This window comes from Mustelus asterias, chromosome 14 (genome assembly GCF_964213995.1).
Source record: "Mustelus asterias chromosome 14, sMusAst1.hap1.1, whole genome shotgun sequence".
In the NCBI taxonomy this organism is placed as follows: Eukaryota; Metazoa; Chordata; class Chondrichthyes; order Carcharhiniformes; family Triakidae; genus Mustelus; species Mustelus asterias.
In genome coordinates this window covers 98850474-98864135 of record NC_135814.1, presented here as the reverse complement: position 1 = coordinate 98864135, position 13662 = coordinate 98850474, and positions in this window count along the sequence as shown.

Below are 13662 nucleotides of genomic sequence, written 5' to 3'. Positions count from 1 at the left end.
GTGCAGAATCAATGGGCTGAATGGCCTCCTTCTGCATTGTAGGGATTCGATGATTATAGGTGGAACAGTGGTTAGCACTGCTGCCTCACAGCACCAGGGACTCGGGTTCAATTCCCAGCTTGGGTCATTGTCTGTGTGGGTTTCCTCCGGGTGCTCCGATTTCCTCCCACAGTCTGAAAGACGTGCTGGTTAGGGTGCATCGGCTGTGCTAAATTCTTCCTCAGTGTACCCGAACAGGCGCCGGAGTGTAGCGACTAGGGTATTTACACAGTAACTTCATTGCAGTGTTAATGTAAGCCTACTTGTGGCACTGATAAATAAACTTTTAAAACATGGGGTTGCAGGGATAGGGTTTGGGTGAGATTGTTGTCGTATAGGCTTAGTGGGGCGATACTACTCTGTGGGGATTCTATGAACATCACAGAATAGAGATGGCTTCTTGCAATGATGTCAAGCACTCGTTAACAAATCACCGCTCTGTTATACATATCCCTCGATTACAATTTCCACTAGCTGCCAATTCCCTATTGCCCATTATACAGGATCCCACAAGATCGGAATGACGTCTTTTCTAAAGTTAGATTCACAACACAGTTAACATATTAAACAGAGGTACATACAATGCACAACACAGATACAAGCCATTCCCACAACTAGTCTCTGCTGCTGTTTATGATCCACACAAGCCTCCGCCCACTATTCTTCATCAATCTATCACCATCCCCTTCCATTCCTTTCTCCCTCACTTACTTGCAGTTGTATACGGTGTTGGTGAGACCACATCTGGGGTACTGTGTCCAGTTTTGGTCTCGTTAGTTGAGGAATGATGTTGTGGCATTGGAGGCAGTCCAGAGGAGGTTCACCAGATCGATTCCGGGGATGAAAGGGTTGGCGTATGAGGAGAGATTAAACAGTTTGGGCTTGTACTTGCCGGAGTTTAGAAGGATGAGCGGGGATCTGATCGAGCTATATAAAATTTTAGAAGGGATTGATAAAGTAAATGTAGATCAAATGTAGACCAAAGCTGGTCTACATTATTTAGAAAAAATTCTAAAGTGTCGAAATTGCGTAAAAACCGGAGTAACTCCCGCTGGTTGTTTTAGTGGGATTTTCAGAATGAATCTCCCACAGAGAGGGCCACTCCGCATGCGCTGATCGGTCAGTGTCGGGATTGGCGCATACGCAATAGTCCGCACTGCTGGCCTCCTGATCGATGGACAGCTCAATCGCTGGCCAGTCCCGCGTCCCCCCACATCACTGCCTCTCCGATCCCCCACACCCTGATCGTTGGCCTCCTGGACGTCTCTGGGCCTGTCCTGATCCTCCCCCCCCCCCCCCCCCCCCCCGGCAGTCCTGATCTCCTGATCCCCACCCCACCTCCACCCCCGCAGTCCCGATCCACCCTGGAAGGCCGATCCACGCCCCTCCCCTCAACCCCAATGGCCAGCCCCGATCAACACCTTTCCTCTCTCTGCCCATGATCCCGACAACAGAGTGGCAGCGGGACCCCCTACCCCCACCAATTGCCCCCCAGAGGCCCTGCCCCAATTAGGCCCCGCCCATCTCTGGCCCCACTCCCCTTGGCACTGACTGATGCTCGGTGGGCAGTGCCAAGTCGCCCCATAGGCATTGCCACTTTGCCCCTTGGGCAGTGCCGGGGAGTCTGGCTGGCACTGCCAGGCTGCAATGCCCAGTCGGGCACCCCTCGTTACCTCCGACCTCCTGGTGGGGGGGCTTCCATGGCCTCCCTTCACTAAGGTGGGGTCGGGTTTCCAGCTCCCCTTTAGTGGGGAGCTGTTGTAAACTCTGCTGGGGTGATTATGTAATCATTTGTGAACCATTCCTGGCGGAGGCGGGGGAGATGCTAGTGGGCCCGGAGACTTCAGTCCTGGGCCCGCTAAGGGGATTTAAATGAAGATTTTAATATGGGGATCAGCTACACGCCAATTTCCAGCACGGAGTTGATGACGTTGGAAATCCAATGGCTGGAGGCCCGCGGAGGGTCTGGTGCCTAGCGGGGAGCCTGCTAAACGGCCCCCGCTGACGTCTCCCAGCAGCGCAGCGCCTGGGAGAATCGACCCCCTCCCCCCCTCAAATATTTCCCCTTCTGGGGCAATCTGGAACAAGAGGCCACAGGTATAGGTTGAGAGGCGGTAGATTTAAAACTGAGACGAGGAGAAACTACTCCTCACAGAGGGTGATGAATTTGTGGAACTCGCTGCCCCATCGCGCGGTGGAGTCTGAATCATTGAATGGCTTCAAGAAGGAGCTGGATATATTTCTGATACTAAAGTGGGTTAAAGGGATATGGGGAACGGGTGGATTTGAGACCAGGGAGAGATCAGCCACGATCTGATTGAATGGTGGAGCCGGCTCGAAGGGCTGAATCTGCCGACTCCTGGTCCTAGTTCCCATGTACTTGTCTAGCTTCTCCTTTAATACATCCGTGTTAATCGCCAATGACTCCATGAGGCAGCGAAGTTTACATTCTGTTACAGCCGTTCCCCAGGCAATGTTTCCCAGATTTGCTATCCCAGGTGAGAAGGGATGAACTGCCTCCCTTTCTTTGTCCAACCTCCTCAGTTAGTTGCGAGGAGATTAATCTTTAAAGGCCCCCTTTCCCTTGCAGATACTTTTTCCCAGCCTAATGTATTTATGTTCGTAAAGGAGCCAATTTAATCAATCTTCGTTGAGTTTATTAGTAACTGATGCACTATCAATCGAGTCAAGACTAGTTGTGAGCAAGACAAATAGGCTTTTATTAGCAAGAACTTGGAGCCATCCCTGTTGGAGATCTGGTCTGTACTGAAGGCTAGGGGGAGGAGCCACCGCTTTCATACCCGGACCAGGGGGAGGAGTCTTGGGCGGAACCGACAGGGATGTGCCACATATACAGGTAGAACAGGTAATAATAAATACTAACTAACAGTGGTTAACCACCACAGATAACAGACAACAGTAACTAAATATACATATACATTCACACAGGCTTGAAATGAAAATTGAGTTGAAAAGTAAGTTTAAAAGATGAATTGTCTTTGACTCATCGTGAAGGGTAGATGGTGGAACGGTGCGGCCATTGTGATTCATGTTTTCAGCCGCGCTGCCTCAGCAGGCGAATAGTCAGTTCAGTGATTCCAATGTTATGCAGTTTGGCTGCCCTGTTTCCTTTTAACCTGGGGTTTCGCTGGCACAGCTTGCTTCAGCAACTAGAGAGGGAGGTACCTGCAAGGTTCTTGCGGGAGTCTGCTGCTGTCTGTCCTCCTGACACTGGCCGACACTGACCAAGTTTAGGGACGGGCTTTTATCGCGGTCTTTGTATATTCCCAGGAAGCAAAAAATACACAAACCGGTCTGGGATATTGCTTGCAGGATATTATTCCAGCTGAGATGATGATCAGCTCCCAATATCTCCAAAGGAGATGGCAGTTGGTTTCTGCATGGCTTCTGTGCCTTTGATGGCGGCACAGTGGCACAGTGGTTAGCATTGCTGCCTCTCAGCGCCAGGGACCCAGGTTCAATTCCGGCCTTGGGTGACTGTCTGTGTGGAGTCTGTACGTTCTCCCCGTATTCGCCCTGTGTCTGCGTGGGTTTCCTCCGGGTGCTCCGGTTTCCTCCCACACTCCAAAGATGTGCTGGTTAGGTGGATTGGCCATGCTGAATTGCCCCTTAGTGTCAGGGGAACTAACAGGGTAAATGTGTGGGGTTGCGGGGATGGGACCTGGGTGGGATTGTTGTTGGTGCAGACTCGATGGGCCGAATGGCCTCCTTCTGGACTATATGGATTCTATGGAGTCTATGATGTATCTTTGTCTGGAAACAGGGTGTGATTCCGTTTTCTCTCTCTCAGTATCGCACACCAGCAGCTCAGCCAGTGACTGAATTTACATCCGCAGCCATTTTGGGCTTGCGCGTCCATTTTCACCCACCACAGGCCTTCTGTGTGTAATTTGGGGTTTTTCCTCTATTATCTTGACAATTCCAACTAAGCTCTTGATAACAAAGATGATTTCTCAACTGGAATTTATTCGTGATGATCTTATAGTGATTGGCCACTGGAGTGGGAACATTTCCTTGCAGTAGTAGCTATGAAAACAAAGTTAATCATTAAGAATCTTGGCCAAAGACCTGCGCTTTCTCCAGATACGGACTGACCTACTTCACCTTTGCAGCATTGCCGTAGGTGAGGGGGGAGTGGGGACAGGGGGGATTTTGCCCCAAATCTCTCCTCTCCGAGTCTCTAACCACGATGACAGCGTTGACTGCCCCTCCTGCTCAGTGTGTCGTTATGCTCGAATACCTAGCTGTCACAGGCGGCACAGTGGTTAGCACTGCTGCCTCACAGCGCCAGGAACCCAGGTTCGATTCCCGGCTTGGGTCACTGTCTGTGTGGAGTTTGCACATTCTCCCCGTGTCTGCATGGGTTTCCTCCCCTGGTTTCCTCCCACAGCCCAAAGATGTGCGGGTTAGGTGCATTAGCCATGTTGAATTCATAGAATCCCTACAGTGCAGAGGGAGGCCATTCGGCCCATCAAGTCTGCACTGACAACAATTCCACCCAGGCCTTATCCCCGTAACCCTAGCTAGTTCCCCCTGACACTAGGGTCAATTTAGCACGGCCAATCAACCTAACTCCTTTGGACTGTGGGAGGAAACCAGAGCACCCGGAGGAAACCCATGCAGACACAGGGAGACCATGCAAACTCCACACAGACAGTGACCCAAGCTGGGAATCGAACCTGGGTCCCTGGCGCTGTGAAGCAACAGTGCTAACCACTGTACCACTGTGCGGCACAATGCGGCCTAAACAGCAAGGAGGAATATTTCTAGAAGTAGAAACTAAAGTTAAACCCCCACAAAACAACGGTCGCTGCATTCCATCTTGATAACAGTCTCGATTCCTGAAAGTGATCTTCTGCATGCATTGTGTAAATGACACCATGCCAATGCATGGGGTTTTGGGGATGGGGCCTGGGTGGGATTGTTGTCGGTGCAGACTCGATGGGCCAAATGGCCTCCTTCTGCACTGTAAAGATTCAATGGTTTCCATGGTTTCTATAGACTGCTGGCAGCTCTTTCAGTTTTAGCTCAACACTCCTGACAGATTTTCTGTAATTGGGATTTTTTTGGGTCCAGCCTCATTAGTTGAGTTGCCGTGTGTGTATTCGGCTGAGAAACAGTATTGAGAATTCCGTGTTAATGATCCGGATCGATGCGTGCCAGAACAATTTCTCTAAAACTCAGGCGAGATCTCTGGGGAACTGGAAAAGGGGAGGGTGGAGGAGGGGAATGGGGCGTAGGACCACTTGGAGCGGGTAGGGGTGGAATGGACAGGAGAATGAGTTCATCGGGGGGGGAATAAGATCATGGCGGGATTGGATCGCGAGTGGGATGAGATCCAGGGAGATGGGATAGCGGAGTGTATGGATCACGGAGGTGCCTGGATATCAGGAACTCACATCAGGTAGAAATGGTGGGAAGGACTAGAACATGCAGGAAAGCATTGCAAGGGAAAAGATTACGTCACATGGGATCACAGGTGATGGGATTAGGGAGAGATGGGATGACAGGGAGGAGAGCTTTTGATTTGATTTGATTTATTATTGTCACGTGTATTGGGAGACAGTGAAAAGTATTGTTTCTTGCGTGCTATACAGACAAAGCATACCGTTCATAGAGTACATAGGGGAGAGGGAAAGGAGTGGGTGCAGAATGTAATGTTACAGTCATAGCTAGGTAGAGAAAGATCAACTTACTATAAGATAGGTCCATTCAAAAGTCTGACAGCAGCAGGGAAGAAGCTGTTCTTGAGTTGGTTAGTATGTGACCTCAGACTTTTGTATCTTTTTCCCGATGGAAGAAGGTGGAAGAGAGCATGTCTGGGGTGCGTGGGGTCCTTGATTATGCTGGCTGCTTTGCCAAGGCAGTGGGAAATGTAGACAGAGTCAATGGATGGGAGGTTGGTTTGCAAGATGGACTGGGCTACGTTCTAGCACAGAGTCAGTCACTCGGGGGCATTGAGTTGAAGTGATTGGTAGTCAGATCACAGGGGATTTGAGGGGAAACCTTTTTACTTAGAGGGTTGTGGATGTTTAGAAGGTTGCACTGCCTGAAAGGCTAGTGGAGGCAAAAACCCTCAAGTCTTTTCAAAGGTGTCTGGATCTGCACCTCCAGTGCCATAACCTGCAGGACCAAATGCTGGAAAGTGGGATTCAGCAGGTACAAAAACGATGGGCCAAATGGCCTCTTGCTGCACAATAAACCTTCACTGACTTTGTTATTCCGCAGCTCACACCAGGATTTCCAGGGTAGAGTTAAGAGCGTGTTCCCACATTGTCCTTTCATAGAATCATGTAATCTCTACAGTTCTGAAGGAGGCCATTTGGCCCATCCAGCCTGCACCGACAACAATCCCACCCAGGTCCTAGCCCCGTAACCACATGTATTTACCCTGCTAGCCCCCCTGATGCTAAGGGGCAATTTAGCAAGGCCAATCCACCTAACCCGCACATCTTTGGACACTAAGGGCAGTTAGGAAGGCAAATGCAATGTTAGCATTCATGCCGAGAGGGCTAGAATACAAGAGCAGGGGTGTACTTCTGAGGCTGTATAAGGCTCTGGTCAGACCCCATTTGGAGTATTGTGAGCAGTTTTGGGCCCCGTATCTAAGGAAGGATGTGCTGGCCTTGGAAAGGGTCCAGAGGAGGTTCGTAAGAATGATCCCTGGAATGAAGAACTTGTCATATGAGGAACGGTTGAGGACTCTGGGTCTGTACTCATTGGAGTTTAGAAGGATGAGGGGAGGATCTTATTGAAACTTACAGGACACTGCGAGGCCTGGATAGAGCGGACGTGGAAAGGATGTGTCCACTAGTAGGAAAAACTAGAGCCAGAGGGCACAACCTCAGAGGTGCGATCCTTTAAAACAGAGATAAGGAGGAATTTCTTCAGCCAGAGAGTGGTGAATCTGTGGAACTCTTTGCCACAGAAGGCTGTGGAGGCCAGGTCATTGAGTGTCTTTAAGACAGAGATAGATAGGTTCTTGATTAATAAGAGGATCAGGGGTTATGGGAAAAAGGCGGGAGAATGGGAATTAAATAAATATCAGCCATGATTGAATGGCAGAGCAGAATCGATGGGCCGAGTGGCCTAATTCTGCCCCCATGTCTTATGGTCTTACTAAGGGACAATTGAGCATGGCCAATCCACCTAACCTGCACATTTTGGGATACTAAGGGGCAATTTAGCATGGCCAATCCACCTAACCTACACATCTTGGGACACTAAGGGGCAATTTAGCATGGCCAATCCACCTAAGCTGCACAACTTTGGACACTAAGGGGTAATTTAGCATGGCCAATCCACCTAGCCTACACATCCTTTGGAGGAAACCAGAGCACTCGGAGGAAACCCACGCAGGCACGGGGGCAAACATGTGGACTCCACACAGACAGTGACCTAAGCCGGGAATCGAACCTAGGTCCCTGGCGCTGTGAGGCAGCAGCGCTAACCATTGTGCCACCAGGCTGGGTGACATCTCTGCTCAATTTCCTCTCTATGCTCGCCTGAGGCAGACTGGGCTCATTAGCTCGGGAACTGAATGCAGAATTTCCATCAGGAGGTATATATAATGAGCTGAAAGTGAGTTCAGCTTGGATTCACACACAACACAAAAATAATATTTAATGGGGAGGGAGGTTGGTATTTTCTGACTCTGCGGCAAAACAGACTGCGAAGGAAAGATAGAAAGACTTATATTTTAACAGCGCCTCTCATGCAGGCAGTCCCCCCAGTGTCTCCCAGCCGCTGAAGTGCTTTAGAACTGCCGTCGTTATTATAATGCTGGAAATCTGGGAGCTGCAAATAGAGGAGGCGGCTCACCACCACCTTCTCAAAGGGCAATTAGGGACAGGCAAAAAAATGCTGGCCTTGCCAGCGACGCCCACACCCCATGAAAGAATAGAAAGAAAAAAACAAGGCCGCCCCCACAAGCAGCAGTGAGATAACGGGCCGAATTCACTGAGGTTGGTTGAGGGATCAACATTGTCAAAGCGTTTGGACAGATCTCCCCTGTTCTTCTTTGAGATAGCACCGGGACAGCCTCAAAGGCCTGACTGAGGGAAGGGCCTCAGTCACAATAGGGCACCTTTGGGACGGCAGTGCTCCCTCAGTACTGCACTGATATATCAACTGTGTATGACAGAGACTCCATTTCAAGTGTTGGCTGAAATGCCCTTTGCAGCCTCCGGAGGTCTCGGAAATAACACCTCAGAAGCTGGTGCCTTTCACCAGATTCCCTTCATTTCCAAACTTATCCCTACTCCGAAGAGTGCTCCAGGTACAAAGTCTGAATCCGGAGTGTCCGTAGTCCTGACACTCCTCAATATATATACACAGGCGAGACTCCCTGCAATCGTCGCCTCAATCAGGGATCTCATACTCTAACAGGCCCACCTCATGGGCCTCACCGAGGTCATGACAGTCACAAAAGGCAATATATAAATGCCAGCCTTTTTAACCTTTGTCTAAAATGGCTGCAAGGGGTAAAAAGAGGACACCCAGGCTCTTAGATGCAGCAACGGAGGCCCTGGTGTAGGCCATTGACAAGAGGAGAGGAGTTTAGCAAGAATCTTCCCTGGGGCAGGATGTCCTCAAGATAACAGCTCTGTTACCAGTGGGAAGAGATGTCCGAGGAGGCCAGTCCTCGAGTTTACTTCCCAGAACGTGGCTGCACTGCAGGAAAAAGTTCAGCGTGCTCGCCAGAATTGTCAAGGTAAGAGTCTCTCACCTCTTCTATTCTCTCCTCATGCCTGCAAGACCTCCAGTTTCAGGATTCACAACGCTTCTCTGCCCTGTTTCCTTTCATTCTCCCACAGAAACGCACCTCACTCCATCTCCTTCTCCTGCCAAATGCACGGTATGTCCCACTCTCATTGCTATTACAGCCTCCAAGATTCACAGCTCCGGCCTACAATATATTCCGCGGTGACAGGCACGGTCTCTCAACACCTCACGCGTCCATCGCTCGCACGTTCCGCTCTTCCTTGCTGGGTTTCACACGATGCGAGGTGACAAGCCTCAGTGGGAGGAGGCCATGCCCTCCTGTCTTGGAGCCTCGATAGGAAAAGCCGTGTTGCCCGTCGCGAGCAGGGGCCTAGTCAAAGCTCTGCTAATGGCACCGCTGGGGAAGATGTGGCACAAACCTTCTGCATTACCTCATCCCCTTTTCCCTTCTTCTACCTCTTACCCCACACATACCCAGGGGAAGAAATACAGCCACTTATCCGTCTCTGCTCAAAGTTCACATCAAAAGCCACCCTTGTGCCTCCCTTTCCTGACAGGATCCAACCCTCTGCGCCATGCCTGCAAAATGATGCCAGCTTTCCTGAACAGGTGGCATCACAGAACAACAGTCCAAAGATGTGCAGGTTAGGTTGATTGGCCATGCTAAATTGCCCATAGTGTCCTGGGATGTGTAGGGCTAGAGGGGTTAGCAGGGTAAATGTGTGAGGTTGTGGGGATAGGGGCTGGATGGGATTGTTGTTGGTGTAGACTCAATGAGCCGAATGTAGATTTTCTATGATTTCTAACAATAACAAAGAGATCTTGATCAATTGGGCCAATGGGCCGATGAATGGCAGATGGAGTTTAATTTAGATAAATGCGAGGTGATGCATTTTGGTAGTTGAATCAGGGCAGGACTTACTTAGTTAATGGTAGGGTGTTGGGGAGAGTTATAGAACAAAGAGATCTAGGGGTACAGGTTCATAGCTCCTTGAAAGTGGAGTCACAGATGGACAGAGTGGTGAAGAAGGCATTTGGCATAAAAGCAAATTATTGCAGATGCTGGAATCTGAAACCAAAAGAGAAAACGCTGGAAAATCTCAGCAGGTCTGGCAGCATCTGTAAGGAGAGAAAAGAGCTGACGTTTCGGCATGCTTGGTTTCATTGATCAGAATATTGGATACAGGAGTTGGGACGTCTTGTTGAAGTTGTACAAGACATTGGTAAGGCCACACTTGAAATATTGTGTACAGTTCTGGTCACCCTATTACAGAAAGGATATTATTAAACTAGAAAGAGTGCAGAAAAGATTTACTAGGATGCTACCGGGACTTGATGGATTGAGTTATAAGGAAAGGCTGGATAGACTGGAACTTTTTTCCCTGGGGCATAGGAGGTTTAGGGGTGATCTTATAGAGGCCTATAAAATAATGAGGGACATAGATAAGGTAGATAGTCAACATCTTTCCCCAAAGTCGTGTTTGACAAATCTACTGGACTTTTATGAAGATGTCACTAGTGCGGTTGACAGAGGGGAACCGGTGGATGTGGTGTTTTTAGATTTCCAGAAGGCGTTCGATAAGGTGCCTCACAAAAGGTTGCTGCAGAAGATTGGGGTACACGGAGTTAGGGGTAAGGTGTTGGCGTGGATTGGGGATTGGCTATCTAACAGGAAGCAGAGAGTTGGGATAAATGGGTGCTTTTCTGGTTGGCAGTTGGTGACCAGTGGCGTACCGCAGGGATCGGTGCTGGGGCCTCAACTGTTTACCATTTACATAGATGACCTGGAGGAGGGGACTGAATCTAGGGTATTCAAGTTTGCTGATGACACGAAGGTGAGTGGGAAAGCGAATTGCGTGGAGGACGCGGAAAGTCTGCAGAGAGATTTGGATAGGCTGAGCGAGTGGGCGAGGATCTGGCAGATGGAATATAACGTTAGCAAATGTGAGGTTATCCACTTTGGAAGAAATAATAGTAAATTGGAATATTATTTAAATGGAGAAAAATTACATCGTGCGACTGTGCAGAGGGACCTGGGGGTCCTTGTGCACGAATCGCAAAAACTCAGTCTGCAGGTGCAGCAGGTGATCAAGAAGGCGAATGGAATGTTGGCCTTTATTGCGAGGGGGATAGAATATAAAAGCAGAGAGGTCTTGCTGCAACTGTACAAGGCACTGGTGAGGCCGCAACTGGAGTACTGTGTGCAGTTTTGGTCCCCTTATTTGCGAAAGGATATATTGGCCTTGGAGGGAGTGCAGAGAAGGTTCACCAGGTTGATACCGGAGATGAGGGGTGTAGCTTATGAGGAGAGATTAAACAGATTGGGTCTGTACTCGTTGGAGTTTAGAAGGATGAGGGGTGATCTTATAGAGACATATAAGATAATGAAGGGGCTGGATAGGGTAGAGGTGGAGAGATTCTTTCCACTTAGAAGGGAAACCAGAACTAGAGGGCACAGCCTCAAAATAAGTGGGGGCCGGTTCAGAACAGAGTTGAGGGGGAACTTCTTCTCTCAGAGGGTAGTGAATCTCTGGAATTCTCTGCCCATTGAAGTGGTGGAGGCTTCCTCGTTGAATATGTTTAAATCACGGGTAGATAGTTTTCTGATCGATAAGGGAATTAGGGGATATGGGGAGCAGGCGGGTAAGTGGAACTGATTCGCTTCAGATCAGCCATGATCTTGTTGAATGGCGGGGCAGGCTCGAAGGGCCAGATGGCCTACTCCTGCTCCTATTTCTTATGTTCTTATGTTCTTGAAGGTAGGGGAGTCTAAGACTAGAGGGCATAGGTTTAAGGGAGAGATACAAAAGGGTCCAGAGGGGCAATTTTTTCAGTCAGAGGGTGGTGAGTGTTTGGAACAAGCTGCCAGAGGTAGTAGTAGAGGCGGGTACAATTTTGTCTTTTAAAAAGCATTTAGACAGTGACATGGGTAAGATGGGTATAGAGGGATATGGGCCAAATGCAAACAATTGGGACGAGCTTAGTGGTAAAAACTGGACAGCATGGACAAGTTAGGCCGAAGGGCCTGTTTCCATGCTGTAAACCTCTATAACTTACATGTATATAACCCTTCCATAGAATCATAGAATCCTTACTGTGCTGCAAAGAGGCCATTTAGCCCATCGAGCCTGCATTGACAACAATCTCACCCAGGCCCTATCCCCGTAACCCCATGTATTTACCCTACTAATCTTCCTAACACTAAGGGTCAATTTAGCATGGCCAATCAACCTAACCCACACATCTTGGAGTGTGGGAGGAAACCAGAGCACCCGGAGGAGACCCACGCATTCATGTGTTAATCAGTTCCTATTTGCGAATCTGCTAGTTTTGCACATGTTCAAACAGGATCCAGTAAGATACATTCCAAAACAGACAGAAATCTCAAAGAAGTGTACTGTTTATGATTAAGATGCAGATCACACCATTTCCTTACATTACGATCTGAGTCACATGCCTGACATCTTGACCTGCTTGGTAAGACTCACTTTTGAGTCAGGAAGTTCCGAGCACATTAGGTAGGGGGCGCTTCAGTGGATTGTTGCATTGCTGGGGTGGTCTCCTTCAAATAAAATGGACAACTGGGTGACATGGTGGCACAGTGGTTAGCACTCACAGTGCCAGGGGCCCGGGTTCGACTCCCGGCTTGGGTCACTGTGTGGAGTCTGCACGTTCTCCCCGTGTCTGCGTGGGTTTCCTCCGAGTGCTCCGGTTTCCTCCCACGGTGCAAAGATGTGCAGGTTAGGCTGATTGGCCATGCTAAATTGCCCCTTAGTGTCTAGGGGAGTTAATGGGGTAAATATGCAGGGATATGGGAATAAGGCCTGGGTGGGATTGTTGTTGGTGCAGACTCAATGGACGAATGGCCTCCTTCTACACTGGAGGGATTCAATGATTAAAAGTTTCATATTACATTCAGATGGCTGCTATGCAACCATGCATACCTCACCATATAGACAAGTTGGCAGAGTAGGCAATGGGCGGCTGATGCAGTCCAACGTGGAGAAGTGTGAGGTGATGTATTTTGGTCGGAAGAACTTGGAGAAACATTTAAAATAAGGGGTAACATTTATAAAGGGGTGCAGGAGCAGAAGGATCTGGGTGTATGTGCGGATAGAATCATAGAATCATAGAACCCTACAGTATAGAAGAAGGCCATTCGGCCTATTGAGTTGGAACCGACCACAATCCCACTCAGGCCCTATTCTCATAACCCTACACATTTACCCTGCCAATCCCCCGGACACCAAGGGGTAATTTAGCATGGCCAATCAGTCTAACCCCTACATCTTTGGACTGTGGGGGGAAACCGGAGCACCCGGAGGAAACACACGCAGACACGGGGAGAATGTGCAGAGTATGCACAGATCATTGAAGGTGGTAGGACAGGTGGAGGGAGCGGTTAATAAAGCATATTATTCTGGGCTTCATTAATAGGGGTGTGGAGTATAAGAGCAGCAAGGAGGTTATGCGGAACTTATACAAGACATTAGTTAGACCTCAACTGGAATATTGTATACAGTTCTGGGTGCCACACTGCAGGAAGGATGTGAACGCATTGGAGAGAGTGCAGAAGAGGTTTACAAGAATGGTTCCAGGAATGAGAAGCTGTGAGGATAGATTGGAGAGGTTGGGACTGTTCTTCTTGGAGAGAAGAAGGCTTAGAGGAGAATTGACAGAGATGTTCAAAATCATGAGGGGGTTGGATAGAGTAGATAGACAAAAACTGTTTCCCCTCGTTCAAGGATCGAGAACGAGAAGGCACAGATTTAAGGTGATTTGCAAAAGAAGCAGATGTGATGTGAGAAAAAACTTTTTCACCCAGCGAGTGGATGGGGTCTGGAATGCACTACCTGGAAGTCTGGTGGAGGCAGCTTC